The sequence below is a fragment of the Mobula birostris genome, chromosome 19 (genome assembly GCF_030028105.1).
Source record: "Mobula birostris isolate sMobBir1 chromosome 19, sMobBir1.hap1, whole genome shotgun sequence".
Taxonomy (NCBI): Eukaryota; Metazoa; Chordata; class Chondrichthyes; order Myliobatiformes; family Myliobatidae; genus Mobula; species Mobula birostris.
In genome coordinates, this window is record NC_092388.1 from 23832564 (window position 1) to 23849000 (window position 16437).

The window sequence follows — 16437 nt, forward strand, 5'->3', positions numbered from 1 at the left end:
GTGCACATGCACACATCTTTTACTATTAGCACACAGAGGAATTTAAGTGGTACACAAAAGGTTGTCACCTTTTACCTCGTTGGCATATTAAGTATGTTTCACAATTGTACACAATCACATTTCCTTTTACAGTTTCTGATGTGGATGGTGTTGACAACATGGAGTCTGCAATGAGTTGTCTGCCGATTTTAGAACTGGTGTATGTATACTGTTTTTTTTTGAAGGAATTATTTACCACGCACATGTTGTTGTCACTGGGCAAAGAAATTGCCCAGCACAAGATTTTTGTGCACACTGGTCTTTACAAATTAGAAGGAACATTGGTTGAGGGCCTTGCTAACTGGACTTATTGAGGTTGAGAAAGGAGGAGGAACGCTGCCCAGCTGAGTGTAAACTATCACCCATTTTAGCAAGCTCTGTATAGTCCTTTACGGGTGCATTAGCGAGGGCTAAGCAAATTTGATCAGGCATTTGCTGCATGACAAGTTCTTTAAAACTAAAACAAGGATGGTGATTTCCCAGGAGACACTGCATGTGGTCCATCAGCTCTGAAGACCTAGCATCACCGAGACTGGGTAAGGAGAGTGACTGCTTGGCCCACTCAGATTCCAATAGTCCAAAAGTCTGTAACTGCATTTTCAGTGATTGGTATTTTTCGTGTTCAGATGGGTGTTCAAGCAGACTCTCTAGTGTAACAGCCGTGGAATTGCTGACCGATGCTACCACGTAGTAGAATTTGGTGTTGTTAATGGTGATTACTCGCAGAGCAAACTGGGCCTCAGCTTGCAGAGACCAAGCAATGGTATTTTCTGCCAAAACTCTGGCAGTTTCAAAGCAACTGCATTGGCCAACATGTTCGATAACTCTGGAATTGCCCTAGATCATCGGGTCACCAATGTAGGTTTTCACAAATAAAACGAAGTGAAGTGTTTTATGTTTAATGAAACCTGTAACACATTTTATTGACAATCCTTACATAACCACATGATTACGGCAGACCAGCCTTTTAAAGCGAAACCCCAACTCAATGTCTGTGGTTGTGAATTATGTACGTTTTCCCAAACACGTTACCCTACAATCACTATCTGTCAACTGCTCCACTCATGGGAAGACACTAGAGCTATCATTCTTTGTAGGTGTGCGGCATGAGACACTGTGAACTGAGCTGATAGATCAGATTCAGTGTAATCAGGCCCAGTAATATGCCAAATTGTTTGCTCCATTCCAATGGCTCCATTTCCTTAAACTTCACTTTCAGCTCCTTAATATTGAGTTATTCACTTGTGATATGATGCTTTTTGTGAAAAACTCATCTTCAGTTGTATGAGGAAATTGTCCATAAATATACAATATATTATTCAAAACACTTTTATTAAAAGACATTCCAAAATACTCTCCAATTATGCTGGTTCATGACAGCTTTACTTTTATAGATAAAAAAGTAGTATTCAATGGTAACTGAAGAGTCTTTGTTTGAAATGTAAGAAATTTGCACTGGAATATCCCAAGGTGGTGAGGAAGTATGCGAATATCTGCTCTTTTGGATAACTGTTGTGCCTTCTGATCTGAGTGAGTCTGAAAACAGGGAACGACAATTCTTCGCAAAGGAAATGGAATGTGTCCACAATTGCTTGCATTAATCTTTTGCACTGCGTACCACTTCTGAAATTTAGTCTGAGAACAGGGCCAGACAATGGGGGAGTTTAAAAGTGGGGCGTACTTTTCCACGGAAAAGTATTCAGCTCCATGATACTTACATCAGCGAAAGAGGCAATGACTATTCAGTCATTGCTGATGTTGATGGTCCATGAGATTTATACTCGCTCAGGTTCACCAAACTCTCTCAGTGTAATTATGAGTAGAGAAAGACATTAAAACACTGTTTTCATACTAAGAATTAAACTCAAGGAAACGTAATGTCATCATTGCTCTACACAATGCTGCTTGGGTGATTTCTTTGCAGAACACCCTACATTCAGTCTGTCACTTTAGTTCTTAATCCTAATCCAACTCTAAAGTTTGTGCCTTTTTCCTTCTGTCCCAATAAAGCCCAATGTAAACTGAAGAAACAGCACCTCATCTTCCATCAAATTAGTCTGCAGTTAATAGGACTTGATAATGAAGCCAACAGCCTGTTTTAGCAATGGCCAGATGCAAAAGCATCTACCATAATGTTAACAGAGATTTTTCCCCGTCTGAAGGTCTACCTTGTTAGCTGAGCATTTCCAGAATTCTCTTTTATTTCAGATGTCCAGCATCAACTGTGTTAGGGATCTCTCAGCCTTGGTATGTGTTTGCTTTTCTACCGCCCTCATTCTTCTCCAGTCAGCAAACATTCTTTTTCTAGTCTAGGATGCACTAATTTTGGACGTTCGTGTCCCTACAAAATAAAGTCCACTTGTTATTTTTCCACTTTTCCAGTCTGACAAAAGGCCTTCAGCATGAAACATCGATCTATTTCTCTCTCCAAAGAGGCTGTCTGACTTCTGGGTATTCCCAGTATGTATTTTCAATTTTATTTCAGATTTCTAGCACCTGTATTTTCTTTCGCTATCAATCTCAGATCCTTTGTTCTAATCACTTTGCGTGTACTAGCGAGTAGGCAGAGCTGCACTGACCTGTGGAATATGGAATAAATTAAAGGAGTGCCTTCAGAATTTTGATTCCAGAAGCCCTTTACAGAAACCCAAGGCTTCAGGCATAATAGTTCAGTGTGAACAGCAGCATATTAAAAAACCCAGAACAACACACATATGGCAGGAGGTGGAAAGAACTGTGGGGAGTTAAAACAACAATCAGGGACTTGTCATAGTTTGAGAACGGACTATGGAGTTGTTCCATTTAATTAGCTGAGAGAAAGATATGAACAATGAAACAAGGAATTGTGTCATATTGGCTCATCACGGTTTTGATGATTTTTTTTCCTGCCGTACTTCTACCACAAACCTATTCTTTCCTCACCCCCTTGGTTGACCTTTCTATTCAGAATGTCAGTTCAATGCATGTGCTGTCTTGAGCATGATAAACAAGCATTATAAATTAATTTTCGAGTACAACACATCAATTTGAATTAAATGTCTTACAGAACATGAGGCCCAGATTTTCTTAGTAGAATACCAATGAGAACATCAGGACTGGCCGTAGTAAATGAATAAATTCGAAGGCAGATTCTAGTGACTACACATAAGCAAATAAACACACATCATGAAGTTCCTGTTCACTTTATACGACTGCTCTGTGAGCTGTAACACTACTGCTCTGTGGGCGATAACACTTCAGTATCTGACCAAGACATCTTGCACTGTAAGACGAGGAGCATCATTTTCCAACACCTGCACAATACATATCCAGTAAACATGCCAGAAAATGTGGTTCCGTCATTCAAATGTAAGTAAAATTTAACAATATAGTTTATTAATTGCTGCCAGACAACATTGTTACCAATAACAATTTGCTATCACAATTATCCCCTGAAGTTTTTATTTTTACTTTTTAAGTCTCCAGAAATATTTTTCTCTGCACTCTTTTGGTACCAGCTTATATTTCTACCCCCTCTGTTTTCCTTCCATCTGCACTTCACAAGTTTACCTAAATTTAATTAATTAAATTTTTTTTGAGCGTGAGCCTGTGTGTGTGCGATTCTGTGCATGTGCATCTGTGTGTGCTTTCATGCGCGTCTGTGCATCTGCGTCTGCGTCTGCGTGCGTGTGTCCATGCGTGCGTTCGTGATGATGTCTTTTTCATGGATCTTACAAGGCGTGGAGCGAGAGTGAGACTGTGTAGCGTGCCACTCCTCACACAAACATTTTCGCAGTACTTTTCCCTTTATTTTACGAGGTCAAGTTGCAATCTCGACAGTCAACTTGGCACGGATGGAGAGTGTACTTGGAAGCCGACCTGACTGGTTTCAAACCTGGGAACCTCCACTCCCGGGTCCGGCGCCGATGTCATTGCGCCACCAGCCGGCCCAATTTTTTAATTATTTTCTTGAACACTTGTCAGACTCTGTGTCATGGTCCGGTCCGTGAAGTCTGCACTCTGGTTCATGGTCCGGTCCATCGATCCATATTCCAGGTTTTCCGGTTTTCCCTTGTCCTGTTGTGTGCCTTAATTGAGGCACATGATTCTCATTTTGGGCTGGCTACATAAATAGCTCCTGGGTTCAGCTTCATTTGTTGGACTGTTCCCTTCCCTTCGCATTCTGCCTGAAGCCTTGCCTGCGTCCTTGCCTATTCTCGTCGTCAAGTTCTACCGCCGGAGCAAGACTGGAGCCTTGCTGTGTCTAGATAAGGAACAGTCTAATGTTGTTTGGAACTGTCTCTGTGTCCACACCTTCGCTAGGTAGGTCCGACCGTTTGCCACTACCTTGTATTGGGAACTGTCTCGTCGTGTTCAGCATTCTGTGTATGAGTCACTGCCCTATGTCCTGTTCCCAAGGAGGGGTCCCAGCTCTGTGTTCTGTGTATGAGTCACTGCCCTATGTCCTGTTCCCAAGGAGGGATCCCAGCTCTGTGTTCCATGTTCCTATCTCCCAAGACCCTGTGTTCTGCTGTCCTGTATCCCAAGATTACCAAGGCTCTGTGTTCTGCGTTCCTGTCTCCCAAGATTACCAAGACTCTGTGTTCTGCGTTCCTGTCTCCCAAGACCAAGGCTCTGTGTTCTGTGTTCCTGTCTCCCAAGACTACCAAGGCTCTGTGTTCTGCGTTCCTCCCAAGACCAAGTCTGAGCTTTGTGTCCTCATCCAGTTGGTCCCGCGTCCTTCCCAGGAGTCCCGCGTCCTGTTGCCTTGCTATGTCTTGTCCTCGCCTAGGTCCGGGGTCCGAGCCTGAGTCAAGACCCAGGTTCTGGGTCCCTGTTCAGTCTCTGGCTCAGAGTCCCCCTGTCCAGGTTCCAAGTTCCATGTTCCTTGTCCAGGTCCTGCTTTCCTAGTCTAGTCCTAGCCCAGGCCCTGTGTCTTGTCCAGCGTCGTTTCTTCCCCACTTCCCTTGCTTTCTTCACACACCTAGTCCTGTTCCTAGTACTTCAGTGTCTGTGTTTTGCATTTGGGTCCACTCTCAGCGCCCTGTTAGTTAGAAATTTATCTTGGTTAGGAACCAAATATGCAATAAATTGACAGCTGTATATTTTATTCATTTTCCACATTTTCAATGCATTCTTACAGGTTTCAGAACTGGCTTGCAGAGGTTCATGTTCACTGAATTTCTAATGCAAAAGACAGCAGAAAGTTTATGAAAATAAATATTGTGTATTCACAGTTGATCACAAAACCCTGGCCATTGTTTGAAAAATTCTGAATAGATATGATGTTATTTTTTCTTATGGGTACTTGCAGGACTGTCTGTCCACTATTTCCTCTTGGTGTAGTGTTGTTCCTTTCCATGTCTTGAGGTGCATTGGGCAGCAACCTTGCTGTTTTCTTCAGCACTTTGTCTTTTTTTATAAGGCCGAATTTCTAGCTCGATGCTCAACCCAGCACGGATGGAAAGTGTGAAAGGAGCCGGCTTGTTTCAAACCCAGGACGACTCACCTCGAAGTCAGGTGCAGATGCCACTATACCACTGGCCAGCTAGTTCTTCTTGTTACAGAATGTTTACTTATTGAAGATTTTATGCATGGGAATTTCTGATTTCCGATGATATTTTCATTCTGTTGGGCAAAGTAAAACGATTTTTCTTCTCATGCTTTTCAATATATTATATTTATTTGCTGTAGGTTTCTCTCTGCAGATTTGTTTTAATTCAATTTCCAAAATGAACCCTATTTTTCTTTAGCTGGAAATAAATTAAGGCTGGATTTGAGATTGATGAGAAGTTTAGGTTATCAGATATGGGAAAGTTAATTTTAAGTTAACCTCCTCTCTGAGGATAGCAAACTTAACTGAAGCATAAAATTATGCAAAGGTTCACACTGACCAAACCAGCCTGTTGATAACCTTGGCATCATGTGATGATGTTTGGATTATAATTCCATGCCATTTATTTTCACATATGAACCATAAATTGACTTTACCCCGTGTCAGACCAACTGCTGGTGAAATCTGTATCCACATTTTCGTCACCTTCGGTCTTTGAGTTTCCAACATGGACTTGACCAGCCTCCATGTTTTTGCTCTCTGTAAATCTGGTGACCTGTGAGAAAATGAGGTATAAAAAAAACATTAAATATTGGGAATTCCGAAGGACGAATGTCATGGCAAGTAAGGTCCAACGAAAATAAACTCTGAAAGCAATATTAAATAATGGGAGATCCGGATTTGCAATTTAGGATAAATACGTTGTGAGAAAGGGGGGAAAAATGGAAACACTGCTAATGCTCAATTGATTGGCAAGCGATAAACATTTTAACAGCAAGAAGAATTTCAAAGTAATCCAAGCAGAAATTAGAAAGAAGTAGTCCTGTTAATATTTTAAATTGCTCTGGACCTTACATAATGCATTTCTGCAACAGCGAAGACAGAATAACTTCAATTTCTCAAACTTCCAGTAACTGCCACCCCTTTCACCATTCCCCATTCGCATTCCTGTTTCTTTCTCTCACCTTTTGGTTTACCTGAACATAATCCCCCTCTGGTGCTCCTCCTCCTTCCCTTTCTTCCATGGTCTTCTGCCCGCTCCCATCAGATTCTTCCTTCACCAATCACCTTCCCAGCTCTTTACTTCGGTGCCCCCCACCCACCTCTCTCCTGGTTTCACCTATCACTTACCACCTCATACTTCTTCCTCCCCTCCCCCTAGCTTATTATGACTTCTCATCCTTTTTCCCAGCCGTGATGCAGTATCTTGCCCAGAAATATCAGCTGTTCATTCCTTTCCATAGATGATGCCTGACCTGCTGAGTTCCTTCAGCACTTTGTGCATGTTGCCCAGAATAACCCCCATCTTGAAGAACTCAGGTAGTATTGCTGCATACTTTGTAATTATCAGTACAGCATCAGGCCCTATAACCAGAACCTAGTTTATAGTCATAAAACACAAATAAAATCTGAATAGAGCATTAAGTAGCACAAATAAATTGTGATCTTCCTTTACATGGATGAATTATGAAAACAATCTTTCCTAGAACTGCCTGGTGATAATGTCCCCTTCTATAATTAATTTTAGCCTTCAAAACTAGGTAACTTCTCAAAATATCTACCCTGCCTAGGGTATAGGTCTGGCTTAATCATAATCCGATTATTTTTTTCTAGTAATTGAGAGGATGGGAATATTTTTCTCATGTGCACCAAGTCTGAATTTCTCAGTGTAAGCATTTCACATAAAATGCTACAGTACAGATTACACTTTCAACTATGTTTCACTTTAATACTCTATGGCTTTAAATCATCCATTCCCCAACAGTGCCCACACTAGCCATTAAAGGATTTAGACTTTAATCAAGCCCCATCATTCTAGCAATATTAGTAAATACTCCATTGAGGTCAGGCAGGAATGGGTACAAAGAGCTGTGCTGCGCACACACTCAAAGCAGAACAATGCATCGCGTTACCCGATAGATTAAAGGTGCAGTCAATATAGCACATTCTTCACAATCAGATTGTATTATTAGAACTGCCAGTCCAGGGGAAGGAGAACTGATGAGATGAGCACTGGCCTTTGAGAGGAATGGTCCTGTCGGATCCATTAATGCCACTGCACTCTAATGGACACTGCTTTTTCCAGCCTCACGTTCTGACACAAAGCCAATAAATGTATGACTGGTTCTAATATATATAAAAAAAAATCTGCTACATGAATCCATAACAAAACCACTGACTCGTACTTGGTAAGCTATAATTGACCGGTTCTTTGGCTTATAAAGAACTAATTATTCCCTTCTCCGGACTATAATTGCATTTATTCAATGGATAATATTGCTTTAACGTGAACAAGCACAATTATGGGTGAGAAAGGCCTGCACCCTTTCCGTACGTTTTAAAAAAAAATTTCCTTCATTATTTCAAGTTTATTTAAAGCAGAACCTATTACTGCAGATGCTTTCCAATTGTTTAATGCAGTAGTTATAACAAGAAATTAGTGCTCTACGACCTTCACAAACCCTAACTGTCCAAAAGGGTGCAAAAAATAATTGTTGGGAGGAGGGAGGTAGGTCCTCAGTATACATTTTTTGGAACAAGCAGACAGGAAACAGTAATGTCTCTCATAGTATTGATCCTCTTTTCCAAAATATGCATCATTTCATGATCAGAGTTACATTGTAAGATATTTTGTAGCTCGCTGAGTAAATGGAGAGAAGCCGGTAGGCCATCATAACTTACTGACAATCTAAACAGTAGGATCTGTAATCCAGAGGTATGCATTCATATATCACCATAATAGCTGTGTAATTTTTCAGTTAATTAAAAGGCTAGTGTTCGTTATGGTGACCACACAACTACTAGCTTGCTGTAAAACTCCATGTAACCCAGCAAGCTATTCACTACAAGGGCAAATAATGATGGGCCTTGTTAAGACCTTAATGTCCACACCTCATGAATGAATGAATTTGTAAATAAGTGAATATTTTAAGTATTGGTCATTTCACATTGTACTATCTTGACAGTATTGAATTAAAATGCATTTTAAAAATGAAATGCTTCAGATAATCTTTCTCTTTGTCAGGCCATCTGTTGCTATGACCACCAGGACCCAACAATACATTACGTGGTCCAAACTTGTTCAGTCGCTTAATGTAAATTACTAGGATAAGTTTCACAGAACAGTGAAATAAGTAAAAATTTATAGTGGGGGGGGAACACAAAAAATCTCTTCTCGGCTGTCTTGTTAGAATTGTGCCAGAACATTGTCAATCATATCATTAGCCATGATCAATAATTAAGCTAATTACACAAATAGCTGTAATCAATTGCACTGCCAGAAAACAATACGGGCAGCTGAGATAATAATCACAAATGCAAAGGTTGAAATACCACTAATCTTTGAAAGGTGTCATTATTGATATTCAACATTACAATGGTTCAGATGAGACATAACTGCAAAAGTGGTATTATACAGGTTGTGTAGACTTTTGAAGGATTAATTTTAATTTTGCCATGTTTCAAATATGGGTCATAATCTAAGCTAGAACAACAAGTCTCCAAGCAACTTAGAGCATTTTCCTGCGAGGTAGCAAGAAACAAGTTTCACAGGATCACAGAATAATTACAGCACAGAAGCAAGCCCTCCAGTCTGTCATCTCTATGTAAGACCAATCGAGCTGATCTCACTCTGCCAACACTCAAATCTCCCTTTTTGTGTTCAGATACTCATCCAGCTACAGTTCAATTTGCTTCCACTAACACACTGGCACTAGATGCTAGACCCTAACTAATCAAGAACCTATTGTTAAACCTCTACTTTAAATATACCCAATGACTTCTCCTATTGAATCTGTTTCTCTGTGAATTACCTTCATTTTATGTCCCTTGGTTATTGGCCCATTGGCAAATGGGAAAAGTAGTACCATTTGGGCATTAGATTTAATACCTTAACCTGCATGGTGAAAAAAAAACTTCTGCTTCTGGTTTGCCTACAAATCACCTTAATTTTATGTCCCTTGGTTATTTGGCAAATGTCCCTTGGTGTTTGGCAAATGGCAAGAGTTTGTCGACTATCCCGTGCTGTATACATACATCTATTGATGCTTCTGGACACACCTTCAGTGATGTTCCTGAAATCATCGGGTGTTTCGGGTCTCTCAACATCATACAACCTCCTCCAGGTGACCCAGCTGGGGCTGATCAGACCCCAGCTTGTGTCCAGATGGCTAGCTACTTATGACTCCATGAATCCCCTCTCTTGAGCCACGGCCATCTTGAGGCCCTCTCTGCCGCATTGGTGGTACTGCGGATGGCTCTCCTTTTCCTCTCTCCCTCGATGCCCAAAATGCTGAAGGCTCTAACTAAAGAATGGGCTACGAATCCCCTACAACCAGCCTCCACTGGGAGACACCTCGCTCTCCATCCGGCCTGCTGACAGTTGCTGACCAGTCCTGCGTACTTGGAGAGCTTCCTTTCAAAGGCCTCTTCCAAGCTATCTTCCCATGGGACTGTCAGCTCCAGCAGCACCACTTGCTTAGTCGACTCAGGCACTAGGACAATGTCTGGTCGCAGGGTGGTGGCTGCGATATGATTGGGGAACTTCAGCTGCCCTTCGAGGTCCACCAACAGCTGCCAGTCCCTTGCAGAGGTCAGGATTCCTGCAGATGTTCTTTTGGCAGGTATTGGCTGCTTCCCAGCTCTGACAAAGGCAATGGTCTGCTTGGAGGGTCGGGACCGCTTCGCCCACTCAACTCCTGTGCTGACGGCTTCAGCGATGGTCTTCAGGACCTGATCATTCCTCCACCTGTACCGTCCCTCACCAAGTGCCCTTGCACAGCCGCTGAGGATGTGCTCCAGGGTTCCTCACTTGGAGCACAGTGGGCACGCAGAGGACTCTGCCTTGCCCCATGTGTGCAGGTTTGATGGGCTTGGAAGCACATCGTACACTGTCTGGATGAGAAATTGGATGTGGTGTGGTTCGGCTTTCTAAAGATCAGCCCAGGTCTAATACCCTTCATGATTGTCAATACCTGTTAGATTCTCCCACAGCCTCTTCTAGTTCAAGAACAAAACCACCAACTTGTCCAGAGTATCCACATTGCTAAATCCTTATTCCTAGAAAAATTTTGGTAGGACCTTTCTCCATTCTCTCTCTATAAGCTTGGATGTAGTGCCTATAAAAAGGCACCTCCTTTGTAAGTTTTCATGTTTTATTGTTTTACAAAATTGAATCACAGTGGATTTAATTTGGCTTTTTTGATACTGATCAACAGAAAAAGACTCTTTTGGGTCATCACCTTGACATGGTGGTGTCAAGAAAACAACCTCTCCCTCAATATTGCAAAAACAAAGGAGCTGGTTGTGGACTACAGGAGGAATGGAGACAGGCTAACCCCTATTGACATCAATGGATCTGGGGTTGAGAGGGTGAACAGCTTTAAGTTTCTTGGCATACACATCACAGAGAATCTCGCATGGGTCTGTACATACCGGCTGTGTGGTGAAAAAAGCACAACAGTGACTCTTTCACCTCAGGTGGTTGAGGATGTTTGATATGGGTCCCTAAATCCTAAAGACTTACTACAGGGGCAAAATTGAGAGCATCCTGACCGGCTGCATCACTGCCTGATATGGAAACTGTACTTCCCTCAATCTCAGGACTCTTCAGAGAGTGGTACAGACAGCCCAGCACATCTGTAGATGTGAATTTCCCACTATTCAGGACATTTAGAGACAGGTGTGTAAATAGAGCCCGAAGTTTTGACTTTGTGTGTATAGGTCTCTATCAGCTTTGCACATCTCAACATTGCAATTATTCCTCAGTCTTCTTTACAAAACTGCACAAGCTCTGTCAGATTGCATGGGGATCGTGAGTGAACAGACCTCTTCAAGTCAGCCACAAATTCTCAATTGAATTGTGGTCTGGACTCTGGATTTGGCTACTCCAGTACATTCCCTTTGTTGTTTTTAAGCCATTCCTGTGTGGTTTTGGCTTTATGCTTGAGGTCATTGTCTTGCTGGAAAACAAATCTTCTCCCAAATTTCTCTTGTAGACTGCATCAGATTTTCCTCCAGGATTTCCCTGTATCTTGCTGCATTCATTTCATCTCCTACTTTCACAAGCCTTCCAGGGCCTGCTACAGTGAAGCATCCACACACCATGATGCAGCCACTACTATGCTTCATGGTAAACTCTAGCCGAGATTTAATTTGAGTTCTTTGCAACAATGGCTTTTTCTTTGCCATTTTCCCATAAAGCTGTGATCAGTGAAGCACCAGGGCAACAACTGGTGTATGCACAGTCTCTCCCATCTCAGCCACTCCTCCAGAGTTGTCATAGGTTTCTTGGTGGCCTCCCTCACTAGTCCCTTCTTGCACGGTCACTCAATTTTTGAGGATGACCTGCCCTAGGAAGATTTACAGCTGTGCCATATTCTTTCCATTTCCTGATGATTGACTTAATTATACTCCAGGGGATATTCAGTGACTTGGAAATTCTCTTGTATCCATCTCTTTACTTGTGCTTTCCAATAACCTTTTCATGGAGTTGCTTAGAGTGTTCTTTTGTCTTCATGGTGTAGTTTTTACCAGGATGCTGACTCACCAGTAGTTGGACCTTCCAGATACAGGTGCATTTTTTTTTACAAACAACTGAAACACCTTGACTGCACACAGATCTCTAATTAGCTAATTATATGATTTCTAAAACCGATTGGCTGCACCAGTGATGATATGGTGTTCACCCCCTTTAATATGGTGCGTCATATTAAAGGGGGTGAATACTTATGCAATCAATTGTTTTGTGTTTTATATTTGTAATTAATTTAGATTACTTTGCAGAGATCTGTTTTCACTTTGACATGAAAGAGCCTCCTTCTGTTGATCAGTGTCAAAAAGACCAACTATATCCACTGTGATTCAATATTGTAAAACAAAAAACATGAAAACTTCTAAGGGGGAGGGTGAATACTTTTTATGGGCACTGTAAAACTTCAGTTGTGGCTGAGTCAGTCATTTAAAAGGCATACTGAGACTTCCTTGCTCTTGGATGCAATGTCTTCATTTATAAAACCTAGCACCTCTTAATACTTTTAAAACTGCTTTCTCAACTTGCCCTGCCACTTTCAACAAATTATGTACTTTTGCCATCAGATCTTTGTTCTTGTACCCCTTTTAGAACAGTCCTAGTTTATATTCTATCACAATTCTTTATAAAATTTAACACTTCACAATTTTCAGCTCTGAAACTTGCATGGCACCATCTGCCCATTCCTTGAAATGTGTTACTGCCCACCTTGCGGACCCTAATGAATTTTCATTACATTATCCACTGGGTAGGTATGGTCATGACAATGAACTTGAATAGTGTCATTACACATCTGTAAACTGTGCTCTGTACACCTGTCCAACTCATACATATATATACTCAGTGGTCACTTTATTAGGTATAATGAACAGCTACACCTGCTCATTAATGCAAACATCCAATCAGCCAACATACAGCTGAAACACAATGCATAAAACCATGCAGGCATGGTTAAGTTGTTCAGATCAAATATCAGAATGAGGAAGAAATGTGATCATGTGATTTGTCCATGGAATAATTGTTGGTGCCAGGTGTGGTGGTTTGAGTATCTCAAAGCTTGCAATCTCCTGGGATGTTCACGCACAACAGTCTTTGGAGCTTTTAAAGCATGATGACAGAAACAAAAAATAAAAAATAACATCCAATGAGCACCAGCTCTGTGGGTGAAAGTGCCTTGTTAATGAGAGAGGTCAGAGGAGAATGGCCAGACTGGTTAAATCTGCATACGCAACACATCAAACCTTGAAGAGCATGAGCTACAGTCGCAGGAGACCATGAGCGTGCAGTCACTGGCCACATTATTAGGTAAAAGAAGAAACGATGATCCTGGTACGAAAGTTTCTACAAAATAAAGATTTAAAGGCTTCTGTTTCCTGCCGCATAGCTACTTTTATTCATCCACGTTGCCATCCTTGATGATAAGCTTATAATCTTGTTTCTATATGTTACATCAATTGCATCTTTCTCACTGACCAATCTATTGTTACATCAACAAATCATATCAGATTATTTGGTCATGATCAAATCTTAACTCTTTCATTCTGCCTTTTTCTAATTAATCTGTGACTGTGCTATGGTGACCAGGTTAATTCTTGCAAACTTTTGTGAACTCAAGTGCAACATTTACAATTTTCCCTGCATTATCCCTGAATCTACAAATGTCTGGAAGGTCCTCAGCAGGATATCTACAATTTTATCCTTCACTTGGCCAGTAATTTAGGACCCAGTAATCAACCCACTAAGTTCAGCTCACATTTCTAGTACCTTATCTTAAAAAAAAATCTAAAATATCAACTATATCTTTCTTGATGAAAATTCCACCAGTGCTACATTTCTTGGTAAACACTGACACAAGGTATCCTTGGTAGAAACTCAGCTATGAATAAATTTCTCCTTTGGTCTCTGAACAGCCATGCTTCTCCTTTGACAATTCTTTCATAGCTATAGAATATTTTAGGATTCCCTTTAATGTTTGTGGTGTTTTTCTTGTCTTTGTCTTTGCCTCTCTTATTTTCTTTTGTCACTGCTCCAGTGAATTTTTTTAATCAACCTGGCTCTCATTTGGTGTAAACTATCAGGTATCTAACAAGTGCTGTTTTACAGTCCTTTTTTCAGTCATCTAGTGAGATCTGACAATAATTGTCCCACATTTCTGCCTCACAGAATGACACCCATAAGTGTAGCAGAAATATCTTCACCTTAAATGCCTCATTTAATTTTGCCTGCCAAGCTTCAATACCAAGATACCCAAGCCAGATCTGTTCTTTCTTGTTGAAACTGGCTCCACGTAACTTATCTTTATTCCGTGGTTAATATCCTTTCTTCATAACTATTTCAAGCATTACAATATTATGTTGACTATTTTCAAGAGGTTCATCTATTGATCTTTGGAGAATTGATGGCAATGAAAGGACAATAAATAGTGTGATTGAGGTAAATGGGTTGCCATGGAGCTGAAGTGCCGAAGGAGCTACTCGCATTCTGTATGACCCTTACATCCCAGTGTTCTCTGTTCTTTCGGTTTTGTCAATGTTCCTGCAATCTGCTTTTCAGCATCTTTATGGACCATGGAATGTTACCTGGAACTCTTTCATTTGAAAACTCTAAACAGTTAAATTCTGTCCTTGATCATTCCATGATACATTCTCTCTCCTGCAGTGCAATAATCTCCTTTATCACTTCTCCATTCCTCCCATAATCTTTCTTAAACACCTTGTATTCAGGAATATTTAGAAGCCTTTGCTGTACTTACTTGGCCATCTCTCTATCACCAATGAGATTTCTTAACACCTTATGATTAATTGCAACTGCAGCTCATCTTCATTGTTTAATACACTTCATGTTTTTATCTATATGTGTTGTAACCTTATTCGAGATCTTCTTGTTCTCTTACTCCGATACTATCTAAAAAATTAATTTCCCTGTTTTGGGGTTATTTATTTCTCCCTTTCTCTCCATCTCAATGCTTTAATCTGTGGTCTAAGACTCTACCAAATTAATTCCCCCCGAATGCTGGCAAAAGTTCTTGTGAAGGCTTTGGTCTCTGACTTATACAGATCATATTTCTTCAAATCTAAAGCTGTTCCTCATGCAGCAACTACAAATTTATTTCTGATATTCTATACCCAATAGTACAAGGATCAGCAATATTCTGGACAGTTTGACCCTTGAGTTCCTGCTTCTTAATTTCCTACCTAACTGCTTAAGATCTGCCTGCAAGACTTCATCCCATTTCAACGTATCTTTGGTTCCCATCTGGTGTGTGATCCTCAGCCATGTTTCTGGACACTCTGGAAACAAAGAACCTGCCAGATTTAATTCTATCCACTCCTGCCTTTTCTTGAGAGGATCTATTTTATAGATATGACAACATTTGTTTAGCTTGTGTTTAATAATAGATAATTCATTGGTAATATGACTGTAGTTGATTATTTTGCACTTCCATGCTGAGATAATGGGCTGAGGGCAGCTTCAATTACCTCCCTAATAACTTTCTTTGCTGCAAAGTTGTTGTTACTTTACAGCAGAATGCAATAAAAATGGTTCTCCAATGAGTTTTTGGGTTAATCCCTGCTGTGGATTAATAAATGCAAGGCATTCTTATAACAGCTAGTTAAAATAGATTAATGCATTTTTTAATAGATGCACAGAGTTATATGGCAATGAAACAGGACCTGGGGCCCATCTCACCATAATGACCAAATTGCTGACCTGAGCTAATCTCATTTGCCTGCATTTACCCCATATCCCATTGAACCCTTCCTATCCGTGTAACAGTTTAAAATGTTTTTTTTTAAATCATTGCAAGTGCACTCATCTCTACTTATTCCACATATGCCCCACCTTGCGTGGAAAAAGTTGCCCTTCAGATCCCCTTTAAATGTTTCCTCTCTTGCATTTTTTTTAGATTATGAAGACACGTAGTCCTCTTTTATTGTCATTTAGTAATGCATGCATTAAGAAATGATACAATATTTCCTCCGGTGTGATATCACAAAACACAGGACAGACAAAGACTGAAAAAACTGACAAAACCACATAATTATAACATATAGTTACAACAGTGCAACAATACCATAACTTGATGAAGAACATGTCCTCTTTATGTCCTCGTTGTCTACGGGAATGGTACCGGAGGATTGGAGGGAGGCGAATGTTGTTCCCTTGTTCAAAAAAGGTAGTAAGGATAGTCCGGGTAATTATAGACCAGTGAGCCTTACGTCTGTGGTGGGAAAGTTGTTGGAAAAGATTCTTAGAGATAGGATCTATAGGCATTTAGAGAATCATGGTCTGATCAGGGACAGTCAGCATGGCTTTGTGAAGGGCAGATTGTGTC